This window comes from Dendrobates tinctorius, unplaced genomic scaffold (genome assembly GCF_039654945.1).
Source record: "Dendrobates tinctorius isolate UK_male_01 unplaced genomic scaffold, ASM3965494v1 ptg000144l, whole genome shotgun sequence".
NCBI classification, from domain to species: Eukaryota; Metazoa; Chordata; class Amphibia; order Anura; family Dendrobatidae; genus Dendrobates; species Dendrobates tinctorius.
The window spans coordinates 16148743-16170907 of record NW_027361811.1 but is presented as its reverse complement, the minus strand read 5'-3'; the positions used below and the strand labels follow the sequence as shown (position 1 = coordinate 16170907).

At 41.0% G+C, this 22165-nt stretch overlaps 1 protein-coding gene across 13 annotated transcripts in view; it reads left to right on the top strand.

The window, feature by feature from the left end:
• Positions 1–16311, top strand: part of LOC141049516 (transducin-like enhancer protein 4) — a 188951-nt gene extending 172640 nt beyond the window's left edge. For all 13 annotated transcript variants that reach the window (XM_073546051.1, XM_073546050.1, XM_073546049.1 and 10 more), the window contains one exon: positions 15572–16311. The gene's annotated coding sequence lies outside the window, so the exon portion shown is untranslated. The remainder of the gene's footprint in view (positions 1–15571) is intronic.
• The last annotated feature ends 5854 nt before the right edge of the window (positions 16312–22165 follow it).

Below are 22165 nucleotides of genomic sequence, written 5' to 3'. Positions count from 1 at the left end.
TAGGATTTCCAGGTGTCAGAGAAAAGGCCCAATCCTGGGGATCATCCCGCAGCAAGGAGATGGCAATTTTAACCTGCTGCGCAGAGCTTCCCGATGAGTTAGGCTTCAAGGCAAGAAATAGTTTACAATTAATCTTAAAATTTAAAAATTTAGACCGATCCCCAGAAAACACATCAGGAGTAGGGATTTTTGGTTCAACAGCAGGTAATTGAGCGAGTTAGGCGGAAATTCCCCGCACTGCAGGAGCGAGCTGCTCAACACGATCAGACAATTGCTTAATCTCCATTAAAAGAGAAAAAAATCCTCCTACGGCCCCAGAGAAAGAGAAATATATATATATATATACAGTGCCTACAAGTAGTATTCAACCCCCTGCAGATTTAGCAGGTTTGATAAGATGCAAATAAGTTAGAGCCTTCAAACTTCACACAAGAGCAGGATTTATTAACAGATGCATAAATCTTACAAACCAAAAAGTTATGTTGCTCAGTTAAATTTTAATAAATTTTAAACATAAAAGTGTGGGTCAATTATTATTCAACCCCTAGGTTTAATATTTTGTGGAATAACCCTTGTTTGCAATTACTGCTAATAATCGTCTTTTATAAGACCTGATCAGGCCGGCACAGGTCTCTGGAGTTATCTTGGCCCACTCCTCCATGCAGATCTTCTCCAAGTTATCTAGGTTCTTTGGGTGTCTCATGTGGACTTTAATCTTGAGCTCCTTCCACAAGTTTTCAATTGGGTTAAGGTCAGGAGACTGACTAGGCCACTGCAACACCTTGATTTTTTCCCTCTTGAACCAGGCCTTGGTTTTCTTGGCTGTGTGCTTTGGGTCGTTGTCTTGTTGGAAGATGAAATGACGACCCATCTTAAGATCCTTGATGGAGGAGCGGAGGTTCTTGGCCAAAATCTCCAGGTAGGCCATGCTATCCATCTTCCCATGGATGCGGACCAGATGGCCAGGCCCCTTGGCTGAGAAACAGCCCCACAGCATGATGCTGCCACCACCATGCTTGACTGTAGGGAAGGTATTCTTGGGGTCGTATGCAGTGCCATCCAGTCTCCAAACGTCACGTGTGTGGTTGGCACAAAAGATCTCGATCTTGGTCTCATCAGACCAGAGAACCTTGAACCAGTCTGTCTCAGAGTCCTCCAAGTGATCATGAGCAAACTGTAGACGAGCCTTGACATGACGCTTTGAAAGTAAAGGTACATTACGGGCTCGTCTGGAACGGAGACCATTGTGGTGGAGTACGTTACTTATGGTATTGACTGAAACCAATGTCCCCACTGCCATGAGATCTTCCTGGAGCTCCTTCCTTGTTGTCCTTGGGTTAGCCTTGACTCTTCGGACAAGCCTGGCCTCGGCACAGGAGGAAACTTTCAAAGGCTGTCCAGGCCGTGGAAGGCTAACAGTAGTTCCATAAGCCTTCCACTTCCGGATGATGCTCCCAACAGTGGAGACAGGTAGGCCCAACTCCTTGGAAAGGGTTTTGTACCCCTTGCCAGCCTTGTGACCCTCCACAATCTTGTCTCTGATGGCCTTGGAATGCTCCTTTGTCTTTCCCATGTTGACCATGTATGAGTGCTGTTCACAAGTTTGGGGAGGGTCTTAAATAGTCAGAAAAGGCTGGAAAAAGAGATAATTAATCCAAACATGTGAAGCTCATTGTTCTTTGTGCCTGAAATACTTCTTAATACTTTAGGGGAACCAAACAGAATTCTGGTGGTTTGAGGGGTTGAATAATAAATGACCCTCTGAATAAACTTTTCACAATTTAAAAAAAAATTAAACAAAGAAATAACATTCTTTTTTGCTGCAGTGCATTTCACACTTCCAGGCTGATCTACAGTCCAAATGTCACAATGCCAAGTTAATTCCGAATGTGTAAACCTGCTAAATCTGCAGGGGGTTGAATACTACTTGTAGGCACTGTGTATATATATGTATATATATTTTCCTCTGGAAAAAACGGCTACTGTAACGTTTTTTGTCTCCGGCGAAAAAGCCGGAAGCGCCGGATCCGGCGCTTCCAGCTTTTTGCTACAATGAAAGTCTATGGGCGCCGGAATGCGCCGGATCCAGAAAAAGACGGATCCAGCCACCGGATCCGGTTTTTTTAAGTCTGCGCATGCTCAGATCCAATTGGCCAGCCTCCAGGAACAGAGACGGATCCAGCAAAAAAACGGATCCGTTTCTACAGTTCTCCAAAATTTATGCCGGATCCGTTTTTTCTAAAAAAAGCCGGATCCTGCCTGACGGCAAAAAACTGATGTGTGAAAGTAGCCTTAGTCTGGCCTCGCGTATCTCTCGTTGCGTCAGCTATAATGATTGGCATTAATAATCTTAAATTGCCCCACTCAGATCTGAGTTTTCATTTTAAAGAGGTGTTAAATAAAGCATGTATTTGTTGTATAATGAATAGATCTTTGCTTGTCTTCATTGAATGGGAGCCTTAATTATTTGCATCCAGAGGATGAATTTCTGTCCTGGTCCGTTACACTGCAGTCCTCAGAGCTCTGCTGTACCAAAGCCGTGCATCTGTGTGATCATCCCATGTTCATTTCATGTAAGCAATAAAGGTTCCCTTTCAGGCAGATATCTTGAAAACTGTATGAAGTTGTCATACAGAGTATATAAAAGTTTCATTATCCAGTAAGGCAAGTAGAAACGCATGCAAAAACGCACATGCGTTTTTGCATGCGATTGCGTTTTTCATGCACATGCGTTTTAACCAGTTTCTAGCTATGTTTACTCTTAAAACGCATGCGTACGCATGTCCATGCGCACGCCTGTGTTCCCATAGACTGAAATGCGTTGTTTTGACGCATTCCGTGCGCAAGCGTGCGCATGTGGTTTTTTTACGCCTTTTGGCGGACCCAAAAATGCAACAGGTTGCGTCCGGCGATTCTAGAACGCACACCTTGAAAAAACGCATGCGCACGAAAACGTAGACGAACGCAAGCAAACGCAAGACCATGCGTACGCCATGTTAAACATAGGTACGCATGCGCACGATGCACTGCGCAAAAAAAGCTGATGTGAAACCAGCCTAAATAAGCTTTGTGAGCTCAAAATCATAATACCATCTCCGTGTGATTAGTTATTTGTCTATGTATATATTGGGGTTACTCTAAAGTGCTAAATGTTCTCATTTTGGATATGTATTGCCTTAATATACATGAAATTATAAATTTAAAGGAAACCTGTGACTTGATTCATTCTGCAGCATGACTGATCATTTGGCTGCACAATAACAGCTGGGTAGATTTTTCTCTGAAGCACTGACATTTCAGAGAAATTATGGGTTAAGCTGTCACTAATCCAACCCCAAACAGCATTTTCCAGTGCTGCTGCAGGGGATTGACAAGTTGCTCCCATAGATAGACGTGTCAATCAGCAGAAGAGCCGGACTAGTCTCATCTCTGTCTATGGTCCACAGCTGTATCTTTAAAATATTCTATATTTCCTCTGAGAAAACTGTACCGTATGTGGCTGTACTACTTGCAGCTAGTCTCTGATATGCAAATTGCCTCTTCAGCGTGGAAGTGGACTAGAACTGTAGTAATAAGTCACATGACTAAGGATAAGAAGGCAAAAGAGGTTCTCCATTTGCAGACACATGTTTCGGGATGTTTGCCCCATCTCAGTGCAAAGCAGGATTTCTGGTTAGGTTAGGTGAGAGGCCTCTGACAGGTGGCCAAAGGGGGAAGGTGTCTCCTTGTGGTGAGTGAAGAGGGGTAAATACCCCAAAACGATTGTCTGCAAATAGTTTGTTTTGGCTTTTTATTCGAAGTCATTACGGCAAGGCTCGTTAAAGGGTCGATATTGAATTTTGGGATTTCTGCATCCAGTAGGAGGCACCATTGTTCATGTCCTTTTCCTTTTTGTAGAGGCTATTTGCATATAGAAATTTCCAGAGGAGCACTGCATGGCCAATAAGTCTTCGGCTTGGCACTCTCCTCGAGGAGAGATGTGTTTCCCCTTAGTACCCAAACTGCAGGAAGTATGAATCGCAGCCCGATGGTCTGTGAATCAGATGACAGATTATCTGTAAGAGAAACAGAGACCGATTACAGTGCCCAGCTACTGAAAACAGCAGACTGGATCACATTAGTATCCTATTGTGAATTAAGCAGGGCTAAAAAATCCAGTAGTTTTGTGCATGTGGACATCATTGAAGGCAGTAATCCAGCTCAATGTTGCATGTAATTGCTGTGACCCGGAGCATGGACAGTGTATCCGCCTGTACCCCACAATCGGAGGTAGTCCAGCTTCACGGAAAAGCAAATCTTTTTTTATAATCCGTGTACTACTATCCTGTTTCCTACAGTTTATCTTTTGGAAAAAATAAGGGCATGTGTAAACTGTTTGTAGCATATGGAGGAGTGAATTACTGCAGCTTTAGGCACAAGTAGTATCACTTAGTACCTGACTAATATTAGTCTGATAGGATCTTGCCCTATTGAATTAGGAGCTTTATTGGTACTTTTGAGCAGGATCCCATCCTAACGTCGCTCTAGATATATGCAGGTCACACGTATGTGGATAATTTGAAAAAGAGGAGACGCTGTCCATATAGACGCCATATTACACAATGTATTAAATGCACATTTACCATAAATTGCCGATAATAAAGGATCCCACAACCATAAGCCTCTATTTCATCAGATTTCCTTCACAACGTTCTGCGACGGTCCCAGTGTACGCCTTTTATGCGTATTGCACTCATTGGGCACAATGTAAGATATACGTACATATCACACAGAAGCACTTCCTATATTATTAAAAATACCTGTACAGCAAAGGTAAATATGTGAACAGATATTTTACATGGGGTTGACCAGTGAAAACAAGTTATCACCTATCCCTGGGATCGGGGATAACGAGCTGTTCCTGATCGCAGATCGAGGAATTTTTATCCTTCTTACCAAATGTTGCGACCCCATAGTTTTCTGTGGGGCTGCCTGTAAAAGCCTAGTGTAGCGGGAATAAATAGGGAATGAATGGAGCCGTGGATGAGCGTACACACTTCGACTCCATTCTAATAGAGCTGGAAGATATCCCATTTTGCCGATCGGTCAAACTCGTACCGATCAACAATTTATCGTCCAGTGCATTTGTGATGACTTATTTTCCCCAGACAAACCCTTTAATACTATGTTCTTGCATTACAAACTGAACCGTGATTGCACTAAGAAGCCATTAAGTAGACAGCTTATTGTTTTACATAAGCCATAAATTGGGTATTAACAGCGCAAAGCGAGCGAAAGATTGCCTAAATCTGTAATTATATCAAAGTATAAGCACTGATTTTTAGGAAGGGAGAGCATCCAAACCGTGACCAAGCAGTTCCCACTGTTGAAAATGTTTAAAGTTCATAGAAGAAAATAAAAGGATTACATTAGTATCAGACAATAGTTCTAACTTGTGACCTTCCTCCTCCCAGCTAACCACCACAAATTCCTCTCTGGCCCATTCTCTCTGCAGTTGGACAAACCACTGCTGTGATGAAAGATTCTCATACTGGTTATTACTGAGGATTAGAGGCCGGTAGGGGCGGCGATTGCACAAAGGCCACATTTCAGCCATGCCACGCTTGTCAGATTGTTACTGTGTTTTGTTGTATTTCCAAAACATGAGCGGCGTGCTAGGCTACAATTATGTAAATATCCAGTCATTTCTGGCCTGTGTCACAGTATATTCGCCGGTTGTCAGCTTTGCCCTAACTAGCTGCGGACGGCTCCCATCTATGCGTTATCGTGCACTAAGCCATTGTCCTCAGTCTTCAGTTTAGCTTTAAAAAAAAAAAAAATAGCAAATAGAAATCAAGCTTTCCTTTAATGAAAAACCCACATCTTATAAATTAAGGGTTTTTTTTGTCTCTGTAAAGTGTTCTCAGAGTTTTACCGATTATAATCACACTAGATGGAGGCCCGATGCTACCGCATCGGAAGGGCAGGAATGTCATGATGGGGGCAGGCTTGCAGCGTTGTGAATCCCCCCCCCCATGTGCTCACCTACCAATCCACTCTCTTTCCCCATGTGCTCACCCACCTATCCACTCTCTCTTTCCCCATGTGCTGACTTCTCCCGTCTGTGCTTTCTTCTTTGACTTGTCTACCCCATGTGCTATCCCCCTTGTCTGCTGTCTTTCTCCTTCCTGTGCTGTGTTCTCTCCTCATGTGCTGTGCTGTTTGAGCTGTCTCCCCCCTGTGCTCTGTCTCTCTCCCCCCTGTGTCTGACCGTGTACAAAACATACCACAGCTCCTGGGCGGGGGAGGAAGCAAAAGACAGTACTGACATTACAATAGCAGGGGATACATTTTGTGAGGTAAAATATTGTTTAAAAACAGTGAAATATTTTACCTCACAAAATGAATCCTCTGTGATCTCCTGTTATGTCAGTATTGTCTTTTTCTTCCTCCCCTGCCCAGGAGATGTGGTATGTTTTGTACACAGACAGTTTTTAAAATGAACTTTTTGTTTTTGAGAAATCCCCTTTTATGTGATCGTCTTCCTCTGCCTGTAGACACATCTGCCGCCGGGATTAGCCAAATATTGTCTGGGCGGAATTCGCACAGGCGCAGTGCGTCTGTGTTCCGCTGGTGGTACCGCGCAAGAGGTTGTGTGTGTGGTGCATACGGCGTATAGAGTGTGTGGTGCAATGGTGTTCTGCTAGTGGTAGCACGCAATAGGTTGGTACCAGCAGCAGTTTACATATTGGGACACCCATCACTTGGGTGTCCCAATACGGCGGTCGGTGAACTTCCTCCGCTTGCAATTCTGGGATACGGTGACATCTGGACAGAGCAGGAAATGAAAACATTGCAAGGCTATTATATAAATAGATTGGTTAGTCTCTGTAAGAGCTCTTTCAGACATCTGTTCTCAGTGTACGAGTTCTCTCCGCGTATTCTACAGCTAGAACTTGCACCTTGAATAGTTGATGGGGCTGTTCACGTGTATTTATTTATTTTCTTCGTGAATTGATGACGTAGACATGTCTGATACTGATCAGAGTGTCCAATCAAATTCCGTAATACAAGTATATGGATCCGTGAAAAAATTGGAGAGAACTTTGGATTACATCTGAGTGTTAATTTCTCTCAGACTAATAGATGAGAAAAGACCAAGTAAAACGGATGAAGCGTGCATGATACCCGGAGGAAAATGAATGAAATTCTGAACAAAATCACTAATGATACTAAGACCATTTTTCTCATATATGAAAGAAACGGACATCTGACGAGCGATTATTCTGTTGGTATATGACAGGGACATACATGTTGTTAGAATGTCATCAAGTGATGTCCGTCACCATTGGGCGCACAGTTAACATGTGCCTTTTAGTCTACTACACCATTCTAGCCATGAAAAAAATTTCTTTTAAAGTGTACATATTTTCCCCTATCCAAACAATTGGACATATTTCACATACGTTAAATTTAGTGCCCAAGGCTTTCCTAAACTCACATGTCAAGTTTTCATACTGGCTTGATGTAAATATAGTTGAAGAAACTGGTCACGTGCTTTGTTTTGCCTGGACCACGAACAGCATGCATCAGGGCCTGACTCCTGCATTAAAAACGTTATAGGACCTGATTCATCAAGTTGTTTTTGCCAGAATTCTGCTATAAAATGCCTTGATATTTCAAAAAATTGTTGTGCGACTCACTTACTCTTGGCATTTTTACGCCACCCCAGGCAAGCTCCGCCCACTTTTACAAAAGCAGGCATGCGGAGGGATGATATGATGGAACAACGCTCGACCAATTCATGATAGTGTACAACACCAGTGTGGTGTAAATTACACCAGAATAGTATTCCCGTTATTGACTGGAGTAATCTTTCTGGAGGTGGCATGCAGCAGGTAAAGAGTGCACCCGATGTACTTGCCTCCAAACAAATTTGGCAGGCAGAGTTTACTGCAGTGCATAGTTAATCTTGCCTGATGTATACAATGCCAGTGTTGATGACTCTGTCCTCTGAGTTGACAAGTCTTAAGTGGTAGGTCTGTGCCCTGTTAGCCAGACTGACATGTCTCTACCTGAACACAAGTAGGGAGCGCACAATGAGAATTGGGAAGAGGACTAGTGATGAGCGAGCTTGCTAGAATATAGCGTTATCTAAGCACACTCTGGTGTTATCTGAGTATTGTGGGTGCTCGAGTAATATGATTCCCTGTTTGTTAAGCTGCGGGGACACGAACATTTTACTCAAGCAACCATGATACTCAAATAGCACCCGAGCATGCTCGCTTGTCCAAGGTGTCCCTACTAGTGATAAGTCATCTCCTCCCTGACCATGCTTTCTACTATGTTTTCTCTGCAGTGCAGAAATGTTTCAGAGTAAAACGCACATGACAGGTTTCCATGAACAGTTATGCATTTTGGCTGAAGTCTTTTAATCTAATTCATCAAGATCAGTGATTTTCTCACCGGTTTTAATGAGGCTTCATAGTGAGTCTGATGCTCCTGATTCTTGAAGAGGTGCACAACTTTTTATGTCTGACGAGTGGTGTGCACTACGCCAGGAACCTTGCTCCACTAACGGCAGGGCTTGGAAGGGAAAGAGCGTCATTTGATTTTTTGAATGCAAAATTTGCTGGAATCCTTAATAGACACCATGTATCATTTGGAGAGCCCCTGATGTGCCTAAAGAGTGGAAATGACCTCTATAAGTTACCCCATTTTGGAAACTAGACCTCTTAAGGAACTTATCTAGATGTGTGGTGACTCTTAGCACATTTAACAACCAAGTGCTTCACAGAAAATAAAAAAAATCACATTTTTTCCCACAAATGATTTTAGCCCCAATTTTTTACATTTTTACAAGAATAACAGGAGAAAATTAACCATGCAATTTCTCCTGACTACGCAGATACCCAATATGTGGAAGAAAACTACTGTTTGAGACTGTTTGAGTGCACGGCAGGGCTTATAAAGGATAGAGTGATGTTTTGCAACGCAGATTTTGATGGAGTGTTCTGCGGGTGTCATGTTGCGTTTGGAGAGCCCATGATGTGCCTAAACAGTGGAGATACCCCACAAGAGACCTCATTTTGTAAACTAAACCCCTCCAAGGAATTTATCTAAATGGATGGTGAGCATCTTGAACCCACAGATGCTTCACAGAATTTCACAACGTTGATCTGTGAAAGTGAGGAAAAAAATATTTTTCCCAAAAATGTTTAGTCCCAATTTTTTTCATTTTCACAGGGATAGCAGCAGAAAATGGACCCCGAAATTAGCTGTGCAATTGCTCATGACTACACAGATACCCCATATGTAGCTGAAAACTACTTTTGAGGCACAGTGCAAAACTTGGAAGTGAAGAAGCGCTATATTGGAGTCCAGATTTTACTTGACTGCTTTGAGGGTGCCATGTTACTTTTGGTAGAACCCCTCATATGCCAGAACCGCAGAACCCACCCCTTTTCCCCCCATAAGTGACCCCATTTTACAAACTAAACGTCTCAATGAATTAATCTAGAGGTGCAGTGATCATATTGACACAACAGAATTTTATACGATTGGGCAGTGAAGAAAAAATAATTACATTTTTACCACCAAAATTTTGTTTTAGTCCCAGATTTTAAATGGGTAAAAATGGTACCTAAATTTGTCCCAAATTTCTGCTGAATGTAAAAATACCTCATGTGCATATGTGGTGGTACAGTACTGCTTTAGCCATACTGCAAGACTCGTGTGCATTACTTGCCTTTTGAAGCGCAGCTTTTCCTAGGATAGTTTGCAGACTCCATATGCAGAGCCCCTAATTGCTAGAAGAGCAGAATCCCCCCTCAAGTAACCCCATTTTGGAAATTATACCCCTTTTGGGCATTTATCTACAGGTGTAGTAACTATTTTGACTCTATGGGTGGTTTTCTGGAAACAAGCAGCAGACAATGTTACTGAGTGAAAATTGTAAACTACCGATGTAGTGCCCAGTAAGTTGTAGTCATCAGTACATTATGCCCAGCTCATGCTTCAGGAGACACACACCAATAAATTAGGTGGGCTGTCATCGCTACAGAAATACCGAACGTGGACGCTAAATGTGTTTTAGACAGACTGGGGCTCAGAAGGGAAGGGGGCATTTGGATTTGGGAGCACAGAATTTGTTGAATTTCTTTTGGAGGGTGAGGATCTAGAGAGCTTTTTCAGTGCCTTTGTGCTACCAGTAACGTGGAAGCCCCCTATATTTCTGTTAACAGATGACGGACCTGAGTGGGGACTTTTTTTGTGGCTTGATTTGAAGCTTTTATTGGGAATATTTTGCATAAGATTTGGGATCACATTTATCTGGGGGCTCTACACCGAGCACTTATATTGGGGTTTCCATGTAAATCTCCGAGTGCCACGATTAAGATGAAACACACGAGGTAGTCGCTCACTATAATGAGGCAGCAGTTACTCTGGACTTCATCTGGCCTCTGTTCAGCAGTGTACTTTTCAAAAGTTCACAAAACTGTGGCCAACTGTGCTTTTATGCTCACCTGAAAAGATTGACACCGACGGCTCACAGGTCAGACGGCGTCCACAGTGCCTCCTTCTGCCTCATTCTACGTAATCTTGCATCAGGGGTTCCGACTGAATCATATATTTCAGAGATATACTAGGAAAGCCAGGTGTAAGAGCTCAGCGTAGAGCGCAGTATGAATGTGCGCCAAGCTTTACTGTGATCTTTGGGAGGCAGAATGAAAAACTCAACAGCAGGTGAAGAATTGGGTTTTATTTATTTTTAACACTGTTCCTCATGCGGTGTTATTCTTTTGGTCAGTGCAATTACAGTGATACCAGATTTATATTTTTTATGTTTAGCTGCTATCACACGCTTTAAGAGATGCTTTTTATTGCCCCTCCCCATATTTTGAGAGCTATAGTTTTTCCATAGTTAGGCTGAGAGTCATGTGACAGCTTGTTTTTTGCGGGATGAGTTTAAGTTTTCATTGATACCATTTTTGTGCATATGACATTTTTTGGGATCAACTTCTTTTCCAATTATTGGGAGTCAGAATGAACCAAAACCAGCAATTCAGGTATTGTTTTTGTTTTTCTGCCGTTCTGTGTGTGGTAAAATTGAAAAGGCAGCTTTATTCTTCGGGAATAATATATTTTGCATCGCTTTATTCTGAGAGCTATAACTTTATTTTTTTTCTCTGACTGAGCTGTATGACTGCGTTTTTTTTTGCGGGACAAGATGATGTTTTTAGAGATACGACTTTTATACATTTATCTTTTTGATTGCGTTTTATTCCACTTTTTGTTCAGCATCGTTTTTTTGCCTCATTTTTTTTTTTTTTTTTTAAACTGTTTACTGAAAGGGGTTAATTAGTGGGACAGTTTTATATGTCGGGTTATTCTGGACACGCCGATACCAAATGTTTGTTGTGGTTTTTTTTTTTTATACTGATAGATCTCTGATCTAATACTCTAAAACAGGGAGGATGCATGTCAGCTCCTGCTCTGAGCAATCTTTAATAATAATAATACATTTTATTTCTGTAGCGCCGACATATTCCGCAGCACTTAACATTTCGGAGGGGATTTGTACAGACAATAGACATTACAGCATAACAATCACATAGATTATAACAAATACCAAGAGGAATGAGGGCCCCTCCTCGCAAGCTTACATTCTATGAGGAAAGAGGTAGACACGAAAGGTGGGTGGTAACAGTTGCCCTGATTGTATGGACCAGCCATAATGTTAAGTGTGTAACAGTACAGACGCAGAGGGCTAATGGATGCATAAAGCATGTGGGAACATGATGCGGGGAACCTAGTTATGGTAAAACTTTTGGCTGTGCCACACAAGGGATAGATTAGGTTAATGTGTTGAGGCGATAGGCCAGTCTGAATAAATGCGTTTTCAGGGCACGCTTAAAATTGTGGGGACTGGGGACTAATCGTATTGACCTGGGAAGCAGGGCTGTGGAGTCGGTAAGCCAATCCTGTGACTCCGACTCCTCAACATCCCTTCCACCAACTCCACGACTCCGACTCCAACATATGTTGCTTATATTTAAGTGAAAAATGTAGTACAATGTGAACATCAGACATTTAATCATTTTTATGATGCAATAATCAAGACATTTAGAACATATCTATTTATTGGAATACAACTTTAGAACACAAAACTGTAATTGTAAATATGTAATACACTATGTAATATTGAAAATATATATATATATATATTGTGTATGTATGTGTATATATATATATATATATATTGTGTATGTATGTGTGTGTATATATATATATATATATAACACTATGTAGTAAACTATGTAAGTGGCAAAAAAGTTTTCCACAAAAACATACTAAATAACATTTGTGCAGTCTATGAATTTGTTCTAAGAAATAGAATTGTCTCCATCAGATCCTCCTTCATAGATGACCTAAAATCTGACCTAATAATTTTAAGGCCAGAGAACAAGCTCTCTACACGAACTTGGGTTGAAGGCAAAGCCGTAACCACATGGGCAACATCTCTAGCAATTTCCAAGTATAAAGGAATTGCCTCATGCACAGTCAGTTTTGATGAACGGTTGAATTTTTCTTTGACAGCAAATGAAACATTTTGCTGAAATATGGTCAATCTGCTATAGGAGACGGAGTGAAATCTTTTTCCTTGCAGCAACGCTTTGCCTGCTCCATATCATCCAAACACTTGTCAAAGTCAAACTCCTCATCTGATGAGGATGAAGATATGGCAGCAGTAGCACTGTCAGGACCCAAGTCCTCTTGCGCCTGGCAGTCCTCCTGTAGGCCACTCATCCTAACTGCTACCTCAGTCAGAGCTTCTTTTCCTTTAGTAAGCTGTTGATCACCAAGCAATATACGATGACTTGGGTCCACATAAACAGCTGCCATAAAAATTTTATTTTCCAATAGCTGTGTCTCTCTCCGTTTCATTGAAGCAGAAATGCCATCTGCAATTAAATCTCCTCTTTGGGACAGGCAAAATAGCAAGTTCTTCCACTCCCTTATGAAAATGCCAGGAGTTAAATCCTCAGCTTGTAATTTTTTAGTCACGGTAAATAGGCGATTGAGCAATTCCTTCAATTCAGCCACCTGTGGCCATTGACCTTCATTTAGGGTTACCTGAGGGGTCGCCATATCTATAAGAAACGGTTTTAGCCAGGATCAAAACTGGGGGGGGGGGGCGCAGAACCTCATACTGTTCCGCAGAATTTCATACTGCACACCTCAGCTGCTGCAGAACCTTATACTGCACACCCCTACACTTGAAAATAAAGCCTGCACCTTAAGATGTGATGAATGCAGTCTATTTATTCCAACTATGAATTGATGTTGATGTGTTACTGAAGACGAGCAATGCCTGTCCTGAGCGTCCTTTTGGGCAGCTATGAGGTGTACCTGACTGGTGCTAAAAAAAAAAAAAAAAAAAAAAAAAAAAAAGTGTTAGTCTGTGCGCTACCCGGCTTTCATTCTTTTTGGTACAGATAAGATATGGATAGACAGATATGGATAAATGGATAGAGCAGATTTCTAATATGCTTTTGCTATTGAAAACCTCTATGAGCTCAAAAACCTTTCAGGTGATGCGGTTTTTTAAAAAGCTGATCTGCTTTTGCAGCTGAAAAACGTATCCTCAAAAAACGCAGCAAAAACGCTGTGTGTGAATGTAGCCTTAGATCAGGAATAGAACAGCCATTTCTAGGACATTTCATAACTTTCCCAAATTCCTATGAAAAAATATTCAGCACATTCTGCATTGAACTACTGTACCCAATTTATTATATATTTTCAGAGTCGGACCATTTTATTCCGACTCCACCAAAATGAGCTCCGACTCCACGACTCCGTCTCCACAGCCCTGCTGGGAAGTGCATTCCAAAGAATTGGCGCAGCACATGTAAAGTCTTGGAGACGGGAGTGGAAGATTCTGATTATTGAGGATGCTAACCTCAGGTCATCAGCAGAACGGAGGGCGCGGGTAGGGTGGTATACTGAAACAAGGGAGGAGATGTAGGGTGGTGCTGAGCCATGGAGGGCTTTGTGGGTGAGGGTAATAAGTTTATACTGAATTCTAGAGTGGATGGGTAGCCAGTGTAATGACTGGCACAAGGTAGAGGCATCGGTGTAACGATTGGTGAGGAATATGATCCTGGCTGCAGAATTCAAGACAGATTGGAGAGGGGAGAGTTTGGTAAGAGGGAGACCGATTAGGAGAGAGTTACAATAGTCGAGACGAGAATGAATAAGAGAAACAGAGTTTTTGCAGAGTCAAAAGTAAGAAAAGGTCGATTTCTAGAAGTGTTTTTGAGGTGCAGATGGCAAGAGCGAGCCAGTGATCGAATGTGGGGGGCAAAGGAAAGCTCGGAATCAAGTATGACCCCAAGACAGCGGGCATGTTGCTGGGGAGTAATAGTGGAGCCACACACAGAAATGGCACTGTTGGTTATAGGTACATTAGTAGAGGGAGGAAACACCAGGAGTTCAGTCTTTGACTGGTTCAGTTTCAGATATAGTGAGGACATGATTTTAGACAATCGCCGGTGTTTTCTAGAAAGGCTTGCGTTATGTCAGGAGATTGGATCAGAGAGAGGGAGCGCACTCACTCTGTGATGTCTTATAGATGTCGCTGTCACTATTAAGAGCGGCATCAGAGGTGTTAAACACCAGCGATTGGCGCTAGCACCAATCGTGAGCGTTGCGCAGAGTGTCGGCTCTTATTTAGAGCGTACACCCGCATTTTATCACAGTGGCGCTCAGCGTGAACCCACACGATCGCTGCCATTTATTTATGCCGTTTTGCGGGAAGTGACTAAATGATCATGTTAGAGGAGGGATTAAATGAGCTGTTGAGTCGCTCCCTTATCCTCCAGCCCTGCCCATTTCAACAGAGCTGGGTAAAGCTGGCGTGAAAATGACAATATTTTGCAACTTTTCACAGCTTTTACGCTTTTTTTGATGAGTCGGTGCCATAGAATTTTCCCATTGCAGACCAAACTAGGGGTTCTTTATCAGTTCAGCCTAAGAAAATAGGAATAAACCAGCTCTTGTGAGTCCTTGGCACAGAAAACCACTGCTACTCAGTGCCATGTGACAGTAATAATGAATACTGAGAAATATTCCAGCCATTTTTTTTTAGATAAAAATGTCTTTCCAGAATGCTTATACCAATGTGTTTTGTGCCTTGAATAATCTCTTCAATTCTTCTACTGGAATAAAGATCTGAATCGTTTTTATCCAAAAACAGGCTGGCACATTTCTGGGTTTATTGTCGTTCATTGTACTTGCATGTTCCGCTGTTTTTAGCGAGATATTGTTAATCACGATTAACATTTTATGAATGTATTTTAAGGCGAACTAATCACATGGCCAACAAGACGGTCTCTTCTCGATAGATTCAGAATGACCTAATCGAGGTTTAAAAAAGGGTCTTGTGAACTAGACAACCTCTCCAAATACCTGTTGTACTGAGGGTGTCAAGATATACGCAAGCTGCTGTGTTGCAGGGTGATGATAGAAGCTGAGAAATTGTAAGAAATTGTAATCAATTTATATATTATTTTTTTTTCTCTATATGCAGATAAAATCCGAAACTTTATACCCAAGCAATTCCCTCACGGACTCATATGAAATGCACAGTTTACACCGGAATTAACCGTCAATGCTGGTTCACTGAATGAGATGTGCCACAGCAAACCCCAAAGGGATCCTTCTCATCTGCTTCACGGCAGCCAACAACTGGTGACATAACAAGGTGATGCAAACGAATGTAACCTCTGCGCAGGCAAGACCTTCTTTTCAGGACCTCCCTTTTCTTGAACGTCCCAAGCCCGAGGCAAACTGAGCCGCCATGCCTCAGACAATACTTTTAACCTTTTATGTCATTGTTGCTGTTTAATATGTGATTCTTTTGTATTTTTACTTTATTTTTTTTTATTTTATTTTAAATGCTTTAAATTTCTTAAAAGTCTGTGGATCTGCTGATGTACAGTGCCTTTGCTGCTATGGATCAAAATCAAAAGGACATTGTAGATAAATCTTGTCGTATACGTAGAAAATACTTAATTTCCTACTAGAAACGAATCAATACTGAAAAGTTGGACTGTTTTACTGAACTTGCAAAAATGTGGTAGCAAAAATGGTGTTTTAAGTACCCAGTGTTTGATGTCATTAACAGTTTCGTAATAATCTACAGTGTAGAAAGATTTTGATACTAAATTGTGTCATTGTACAGAATTATATGACATTGTTGACATAAGTACATATATAATACTAGATTGTGCATTCAAACTTTTAAGCATTAAACTTAAGTAACTTCTACATTTGTGTCAGAGTGTTCACTTAACAATAATTATTCTACGTATAACCTCCCTACAACTGGATATTACTTGGTGTCCATATGACATTTAACAGTATTGGAAGGGTCTCCCATAAATCCTCACTAATTGCACTTTTTCATTTGACGTTATCTGGATCTTCTCCCGGGGAAATTTTGGTCTTAATTTTTTAATTGGGCTACATCATTAGTCCATCTGGACACTGCAAAACCCAATCATTCTAAATTGTTGAAGTAGTTTTAAAACATTGTGTGACAGAAGGCATACGTCAACGAGAAACTGAATCCACTCGCTTCATATAATACAATTGCTTCCCTAGCCAAAATGCTGTTACCAAATTATGTAGATTTCTTAATCGTGCAGAAGAGCTATTTTCTCAATGAACTTGATGGCTCTGTTACATGTATGTATATGTGTGTGTGTATGTATATATGTATATGTATATGTATATATATATATATATATATATATATATATATATATGTACAAAACTGCTAGAATGCCTACAAAACAAAGTAGTAGACATTTTTTACATTTAGGCCCCAATTCGTCAATTTCAGCAATTTTCTCGCCGGTCTTGATGCTTGATGAGGGGCGTGTAGGAGTCAGCTACTCTTGATTCATTACTACGCCCACGCCTATTAATGAATAAGGAGCCTCTGATGACTCGCAGAAGTCTTATTCCAGACTGGCGTAAGATATCCGGTGTAAGGAACGCCACAGCTAGCTATAAACTAAATAAGCTATGGTGTCATGTTCCAGTTCCACTATTTTGGCAGAGCTGGAAGGAACTGGCTTGAAAACCAAAAAAAGTTGGCAACATTTTTTTGTGCAACTTTGAGTTGTGCAAAACTTTTGCTATTTTTTGCCGCAATTGAAAAATTGCCAGAATTCGGGCAATACTTTGATGAATCTGGGCCTTAAGATAAGTTTATACACTACACATAAATCCATGCTCTTGCTACTAAAACCTCCCCTTTACTCATGCATGGAATTGATTTTCAATAAACATTAAAGGCCAGCACACTGTAGCGCCATAGCATGCAAATATAAAATATGAAAATTGAATTTCATTACTGCACTAGAAATATGAAAAATTGAGAATGCTTTGCACATAAATTGGCCAATTCATGTATACCTGGCAGCCACATTAAGGCGATTCTCGTTTCCAGGACCTTATGCCAATCCTCTTAGTCTACATTTCGTATGGGAACCTAATGTGAATCCTCTCCTAGACTAAAGTCTAAGTCTTAATAGAGGGGTATGATCCTGTTGCAATTAAAAACACCTGAGGCTAAGGGGCAGAGTGTTCATTCAGAAGGCTAATACAACTATCAGAAAACTGACCGTCACATCCAAACACAAATCATGTCTGAACAGGTGCTTACCTAGGAGTCGCCAACTCACATACAAGAAACATTAAAGCTAGCACACTGTTGCGCCATAGCTTGCAAATATGCGGTAAGCATTCTCAATTTTTCATATTTCTAGTGCAGTAATGCAATTCAATTTTCATATTTGTATTATAGCGCTACCTTTAAAGTTTCTTGTATGTGAGTTGGCGACTCCTAGGTAAGCACCTGTTCAGACCTGATTTGTGTTTGGATGTGATGGTCAGTTTTTTGATGGAATTGCTTTTCAAGCACAGAAGTTTCTGAATCAATCCTTCTGCGTGTGAAGATGATTTTGCAGTAAGTAATCCTGATGAACACACAACCTTAAACTTGTACTCCCGAAAAAAAATACATGCAAATGGAGTTTTACAGATTGAGAAGTCTGACTCAATTTACAGCAACCAACTTTGCTGTCTATTTGTGAAAAAGTGTACAGCCATCTTATCAGGGCAAATGTGTAACAACATATTTATTGGGTATTTGTTGGTCATCAAGGGTAAAGTTCAGTGAAAATATTGATCAAGTGAAAATAGTCTTTAAGGATAGCCCAATCATTAGTTTATGTACAAATGGTTCACATACAGGAAGTTGTATCACTTACTATTGTACTCTCTGTAAGTCACATACTTCTGTTAAGGACTTTTTAAATGAGTTTGATTGTGTGAATAATCATTGCCAGTGTAAACATAAACAAATGAACAATCAGCGATAATTTGCTTAATTAAAGCTGATTGCATAATTTTTTTCTGACCTAAAAATCTTTTTTTAATTGGCAAAATATTCACTCATGAAAATGGGATTTGCAGCTGACAAAGTAAATCCAGTCCTGGCCGAAAGCGTAGGCACCCTTGAAATGGTTCCAGAAAATGAAGTATTATTCCCAGAAAATTATTGCAATTACATATTTTGCTATACACATGTTTGTTTTTTGTGTATAGAAACGATACGAAAAGGAAAAAAGGGCAAATTGGACATAATTTTACACAAAACCTCAAAATGGGCCGGACATAATTGTTGGCACCCTCATCTTAATATTTGGTTGCACATTCTTTGGAATAAATAACTGCAATCAATCGCTTCCTATAACCAATAACTAGCATATTACACCACTCAACTGGAATTTTGGACCACTCTCCTTTTGCAAACTGCTCCAGGTCTCTAATATGTTAAGGGTGCCTTCTAATGATTCGCAAACATGCTCAGATTAGGTGTTATCCGAGCACTCTCTGGTGCTAACAGATTGCATTCAGCATGCTCAAATAATATGGTCAAATCACTGTGCCTCCACGTTTCGCGAAAAAGACTTGGCTATACTAATAGATCACAGACTGTACATGAATCAGCAGTGTGATGCAGCAGCAAAAAAGGGGAAACACAGTTCTGGGATGTATTGAGAAGCATAGCGTCTAGATCACATGAAGTATTTATTCCCCTTTATTCTGACCTCATCTGGAATACTGTGTTCAGTTTTGTGCACCACATTTTAAGAAAAGATTTTGAAAAACTGGAGCAAGTTCAGAGAAGAGCTACCAGGATGGTGACAGGTCTGTTGCAAACAATGTCCTATGAGGAACAGTTAAAGGATCTGGAAATGTTTTGCTTGCAGAAAAAGAAGGCTAAGAGGAGACTTAATAGCTGTCTACAAATATCTGAAGAAATGTCACAGTGTGGAGGGATCATCCTTATTCTCATTTGCACATGGAAACACGAGAAGCAATGGAATGAAACTGAAAAGAAGATGCAGATTAGATATTAGAGAAAAAACTATTTGACAGTAAGAGTGATCAATGAGTGGAACAGGCTACCACGAGAGGTGTGTTGAGTTCTCTTTCAATGTAAGTCTTCAAACAGACTGAGCAGACATCTATCTCTGATGGATTAGTGAATCCTGCATTGAGAAGGGGGTTGGAGTTGATGACCCTGGAGGTTATTATTATTATAGCGGCATTTATTCCATGGCGCTTTACATGTGAGGAGGGGTATACATACTACATACAAGTACAGTAATCTTAAACAATACAAGTCACGACTGGCACAGGATGAGAGAGGACCCTGCCCGCGAGGGCTCACAATCTACAAAGTTGGACTGGAGATGGTACAATCAATAGACTGATGGATACGAGGATGTTGGCAGAATGTGGGCAAAACTCGAAAAGTCGCATCCGTTTTAATGGTATGGTAAACAGCTGCAGATGTGGATTCACCTTTAGGCCCCGTACACAGACAAATGATCATATGGCAACAGCTATCTCCCATATACATAAGACTGATAGCTGTTTCTGCCTATGTGAACAGGATTGGCCAAAATTCTAGTGTGAATAGGGGCCTTCTGACTGTCCCCCCGAGAGAAGATGTCCGAGAAGAGGAGGATGGGGCAGCTGGAACTTTAACGCCTGACCCTTTTGTTATTCAGAAGAGAAGTCGCTGCCAGAGCTCTCTGACAGCGACTTTCTCCTTTCTTCCCCTTGAAAGCATCTGACTTCCTTTGTATTGAGGGAGCTGGGAGTGAAAGCCATTAGCGTTTGGTCGGGTGCACACAAATCAGATTTTCTGCAGGTAATACCTTAGGAAATCCCACCAAGAATCTACTAGGAAAAATAGAAAACAAATTTGCACCGAGTAATTAAAATTTTGGTACAGATTTCCAAATACTAAGTTAAATGTTATCCTGGTACAAATATTCACGTAAAATCCACTGCCCTTCTCTTCTGCGTGGACTAAGAGCTCGGCTACATTAACTGCTGATATTCGTTTTTTTGCAAAAGAATTTGTCGGATTGTTACAGTTAATTTTAAAACTCAGTAAAAAGAAAATTCTGCTTTGCAAAAAGTTTTGGCTGGCACTGGATTCCTCCCTTTTGGAGCCTTATGAACTCTTCAGTCTAGTGTTTATGTGTATGTGTATGGGGGAACCAGGACAGACCGGTATCTAATGTATATGGGGGAACCAGGACAGACAGGTATCTGATGTGTATGGGGGAACCAGGACAGACCGGCATCTGACTTCCAACTCTATGATTTCTGGGTGCTTAATGATGTATGTTTGTACTCCTTGTCCTGCTGGAAGACCCATGAACTTGGACGCAAAGCCAGCTTTCTAACACTGGGCAATACATTGTGGCTAGGGATGAGCGGACTTGTGGAAGTTCGAATTCTGGTACCCAACCAGAACTTTATTCCAAAGTTTGGTTTGGGTACCAGAACTGTACCCAAACTTGAACCCAAACCTCATTGAAAACAATGGGGACCCAAACTTTTGAGTTGGAAAATTTTCTCTCTTTCACACCTCTTGGACTTCCCCCAGAACTCTGAACATTTCAACGGACGTCCAGGAGATGTCCATTTTCAGCATTTAGCACTGGACACTGACTGTCCAGTATGAACCCCGAACTTTTGAGTTCAGGTTCGCTCTTCTCTAATAGTAACCCAAAATCCTTTGGTAATCTTCAGACTTCATGATGGCTTGCACACAGTCATGCCACCCAGTGCCAGAGGCAGCAAAACTACCCCCAAAACATCTTTGAACATCCACCACATTTGACTGTAGGTATTGTGTTCTTTTCTTTGTAGGCCTCATTCAGTTTTTGGTAAACGGTATAATGATGTGCTTTATCAAACGCTCTTTCTTGGTCTCATCTGTCCACAAGATTCTTTCCCTGAAGGATTTTGGCTTAGTCACATACATTTTGGCAAACTGCAGTCTAGCTTTTTTATGTTTCTGTCAGCAGTGGGGTCCTCCTGGGTTTCCTGACATAGTTTCATCTTATTCAAATGTCGATGGATCGTTCACGCTGACACTAATGCACCCTGAGCTTGCAGGAAGGCTTGAATTTCTTTGAAACAGGATTGGGGCTGCTTATCCATCATCTGGACTATCCTGCGTTGCAACCTTTTTTCAATTTTTCTCTGCCATCCACGTCCAGAGAGATTTAGCTACAGTGCCATGGGTTGTAAACTTCTTGATTATGATGAGCACCAAGGTCAAAGAAGCATCAAGAATATCTGGAGATGGACTTTTAACATTGAGATTGTTGATATTTTTCAACAATTTTGGTTCTCAAGTCCTCAGATACTTCTCTGCTCCTCTTACGCTTTTCCAGGTTTAGTGTGTCAGACAGTAGGTCAACTTCTCCACTGTTATTTTCTAATAGCACACACCTGTAACTGGGCATCACATGCTTGAAACAAAGTTGTTTACCCACAATTTTGGAAAGGTGCCATCAATTTTGTCTTGTCCATTTTGGTGATTTTGTGTGAAATTATGTCCAATTTGCCTTTTTTTTTTTTCCTCTGTTGTTTTTGTGTTGTTCCAACACCCACAAAGGAAATAAATGTGTATAACAAACCATATGTAATTGCAATAATTTTCTGGGAAAAATACTTCACTTTCTGGAACAATTTCAAGGGTGCCAAAACTTTCAGCCATGACTGTAGGTTGTCCAAT